This window comes from Gastrolobium bilobum, unplaced genomic scaffold (genome assembly GCF_033153095.1).
Source record: "Gastrolobium bilobum isolate Gb01-03AN ecotype WA unplaced genomic scaffold, APGP_CSIRO_Gbil_v1 utg50461, whole genome shotgun sequence".
NCBI classification, from domain to species: domain Eukaryota; kingdom Viridiplantae; phylum Streptophyta; class Magnoliopsida; order Fabales; family Fabaceae; genus Gastrolobium; species Gastrolobium bilobum.
In genome coordinates, this window is record NW_026899333.1 from 4,468 (window position 1) to 8,934 (window position 4,467).

Sequence of the window (4,467 nt, forward strand, 5' to 3'; positions counted from 1 at the left end):
TGGTTGCTTGGATTCTTCCATAACCATGACCAAATCCTTCATTGTGTTATGCAAAGCTGCGAGTTGAGCTGCCAATGTCATTGTGATCCCCCTGTAAAGTGTTTAACAACCAAACTTTTTTTTTTTTTTTTTTAGATTTGGCAGAATTCTAAGTGTATCAATTTGTTTTCACGGTAAAAATTATTGATCTGCAAAATCTACAAGGAAAATGTAAGTTCAAGAAAAATTAAAAATGAAAATGAAAGAAAACCAATTCAAGAACTAAAAGACAGAATTTTCAAAAAGAAACTAAATCAAACATCGTTCCCCGGCAACGGCGCCATTTTGTTGGGTAGTATTTTTCTCAAAAGAAAGAGTTATCGTTCTCAGGGAACAGGTTGTTTAGTTTTCCTTTTTAATTCCAATTTCTAATTTCTTGAATTTAAGTAATCAATCTTTTAAAACTAAGAAAATTCTAAATGAAACAAGGTATTTATCAGACTTGCATTAAACAAAATTAACAGAGGAATATCTAATCACAAATGTAACAATTATACGGTACTGGAATTCTTGAATCATGGATGAAGGAAAAATTTCGCATTCCTGCGTTTTATAACTGCTACGGCACTTTAAGATCAGAATTTGAACTACTATGGCTATTTTAGCTGAAACTTCCCAGTTCCAGTTTTAATCTTTAGAAGGATCTTTTCCCAAAGTCTTCTAAATCTTCAAAAATATTATCAAAGACCTCCTTGGGTTATCCCTAACCTCAAGGGTTCAATTAACAAGGGACATAACCTGATTTCCCAATCACAGTTATGTAAAAATTACTCCAAGATCCATTCCCATGGTGTTCTTGGACTTAAAATCAAAATCTTGCTAATCAAATGAATTTAAAGCAAGCCATCACAGTATTCAGAAAAATAAAAGATCACCCAATCATCGTGAATCCTAGAAAAAGAAACTTAGAAATTCATATTAACAAATGAAAAGCTTAGAAAAGGAAAATGAAGAACCAAAGCTTGCATGTAGCTGAGTCTTGGATCCCTCCAAGAAAGAAGTTTCACGCTTGCTCTTGATGTGAGAATTTGAAGAACAAAGACTCGAACTTAACAAAAAGTAAAGAGCAGAAAAGAAATTCTGGAATTGAAAACTAAAACTTTACAGGAGAGTGCTTAGTCTATATCTCTGTATCTAAGACTCCTATTTAAAACTAAAAATAACCATTGATCCAAAGTTTCATTGCTGTTCATCTATGCCTGTCCTCATCCAACGGTACAACTCTCTTTTTTTCTTCACTTCCAAAAAGTAACTCATATGGCTCTCTAACTGCAGTAAAAATAGTAAAAGAGGATAGTAAATCATCAAATTATCTCTTTCTCTCTCTTTTACCTTATTGGGCTGATTGGTACTCATTTGACCCATTACTTTGCACTTATAACTAGTCTTTAGCTCAAATGTTGTAAAAACAAAGCCATTAAAATAATCATAATTTATAGCTAACACGGCGAAAGCTTCTTCCGGGAACGCTATTTCCTGGCCTGGGACAGTTGATTGATTGGATAAGAGGGGAGCGAAGGGAGTATCAAAAAAGAAAGTGATAGGAAAAACGAATGCTATTCAAAATAATCAGACTAGCTTTCCGTACTGACAAAGACTCTTTTAGCACTACTATTTATTAATATCTAACCAAAAAAGAAGGAAGAGAACGAAAGAAGAAGAGAAGTCCACTTCCGGGACGGAGCCCTACATAAATTGAAGCATCAGGAACAAGCAAAGATGCCACCGGTTAAGAGTTGGAGATTGTGCTTCATATTCTTTATGTATGTATTATCCATTCATTCAGACTTCGAACAAGTCGTTGAATCCCGACATGTGCGAGTAGGGCATTCGATTACTCATTCGTTTTGTTACGAAATAAGTAGCAAGGTGCGAGATGCGCAACCTTTGATCCAATTCAGCTTCAAGGGCCTTACCATCCCGGTTAAGGAATTACAGGTCTACGTTTTGGTCTACCCGCACGTGACGGAATTGTGCATAGTGCTTATGTCATCTCGCTTCCAAAGCCTGATCTTTCTCTGTCTGGGTTCGTCTAGCTTTGCATTGCTTGCCCGGCTTAGACTGGGTGAATTTCCCCCCTTTGAAAGCCCCATACCTTACTAGAGCCCCCCAACAAGACCATAACTCAATTAAGTCTGCCTTCTGTCCTCCACTACCAAAAGACGTGGAGACCTGTTTCTCTCGTCAGCTCCTTACCTAAGGTGACCTTCACGTCACTTCCTTGAACTTGCTTAAGGAAATCCCGAGCTCCAATCAGCTCAGCTCCAACACTCGAAAATAGTAGCTACACAACAACAAGACAATGGGGCCTACAGACCCCCACTACTATTAATAAAGCACTGCTCTTTCCTCATATCTACCTAACCAATTTCGATTGAGCGCGTGAAAATGCAAGATGGAGGCCTTTCTGAATGAAAGGAAGATCATCCCTTGGGAAAGAGATTGGCAATTCGCTCAGGCGGTTAGTTAATTGTAATTGAGTAGGCAGTTCTTCTCTTTGCCTTTCAACCGGCTAAGATAAAGCACTTCTATTTTCGCAAATCAAACTCATTAATTAATATTTAATTTACAATAAATGATAATCGTTGATTAACGGAAATCAACGGTTAAGATATGGTTGTAAAATTTTGTAAACAAAAATAAGTTGTAAGTATAACTTTCCCTTTTTTATTGACTCTTGTAGTTTTGAATGTTTGTTAAAGATTCATATGGTTTTTTAAAATCTTATAAATCCATATTGTCCTTTCAAATCTTATAAATTCTATTAAAATCCTTTAAAATCTAATCTTATGAAATCTTGATTGTAAAAAAAATCTTTAAAGTCTCTCCAATTCTAAATAATATTTTAAAATCTATAAGATTTTTCAGCTCAAAAAAATATTTTAAAATCCTAATCCAATACACTCCTAAAATTAACCTTTTTGTTAATTTTTATCATTATTAAGATTTCCTTCAAATATTCTTTTTTTAATTTAAATGAATATTTGCTTCTTTGCTGTTAATATTTTGTCTATGTTTTCAATCCTTAAATCCATGATTCCTTTATGTATTTCAATGTTTTTCTTTGTTTTCAAATTAAAATTTTCTGATAACTCTAGCGCTTAAAGTAAAATAAAAAAAATAATGTATAAAAAAAATATTTTTCTCTTTTCTTGTAGTTTTTTTCCTCCTCTCTTTTTTTTTTGGACAAATTTTTCTCCTCTCTTTGAATTATTTATTTACTTAATCGAAATATTTTGTTCTCTTCTTAAAGTAAATACTTTTTCTTTAATTAATACTTTTACTTACTTTTACTTATATTTCTTTGTTATTATTATTATCATTTTTATTTACATTGTGTTAAATTAATTCCTTTTAAATAGTAGAATCAGTCCTTTTCTAAAAACTTTAATTTTGTTTATTTAAATGCGTAAAATAAAGTTCACGTAATGAATCTAAGGTAATTGTCTTAAGATGAGTGTGTTAGGGGTGCTGTGAGATTTAATTTCCACCCTTCCTTGCATATAATGCATTCTCAAATGTTGCTTAGTTTCAAAAACTAGTTTGTTAAAACAAAAGATTTTTCTAATTTTCCCCTAATGTAAATATAATTAGTGGTGGCTCTAATTTCCACTTCGATTTGGCGACTCCACTGGAGACTTTGAGAATCAAGTTTGTTTGATTGGTTACATGTACTTATTTTACCCTTTTGTTTTGTTCATTTTATATATATGTTCTCTTTAATTTGATTATGTTAATAGCTCCCAACTAAGGGTGTAAATGGGCCAGGCTGACCCAGCCCAGCCTACATTGAGCCCAGCCCAGGCCCGACCTTTCTGAAAAGTAGAGTAGACTTAGGCTTATAAAAAAACATTTTTAATAAATAGGCCATAGGCCAATTTTGTCAAGCCCAGCCTACAGCCTTGTAGGCTGGCCTATTTAATTTATTAAAATAAAATAATAAAATTTTATGTGGCAAAGACACAAAGTACCAAATACCAATATCTCTTACTTTTTGTGCTATTTTATTTTATGAAAGAAAAACTTGTCTAATGTCTCCAAATTTTACATGCTGTTGCAGCTTAATACCATGGAGCAATGGGTACCTTGCTGGATTATGATGTTACTGATGAAGATCTTTCAATAATACTCTTCTTTCCCTTGTCTTGATGGTGGTTTAAAGATTTTTAGATGAATGACATTCTCTTATAGACTTTATTTCAGCATCCAGTAATTGTATTTTTCTTATTTTTCCCATTTCTTTGACTCTATTCCTCTATGATATACATTCTAGAGCTGAGGTATTATGTTGGCTCTTTCTTGTTTGTCATTTTTTTCTTATGAGAAGTACTAGTGCATGCATAAATGAAACTTTCTTTGCTCTATACAATTATTTTTTTTGCTTAGTATATATAGTGGGAGGCCTACAAGGCCTGTAGGCCATGTCAG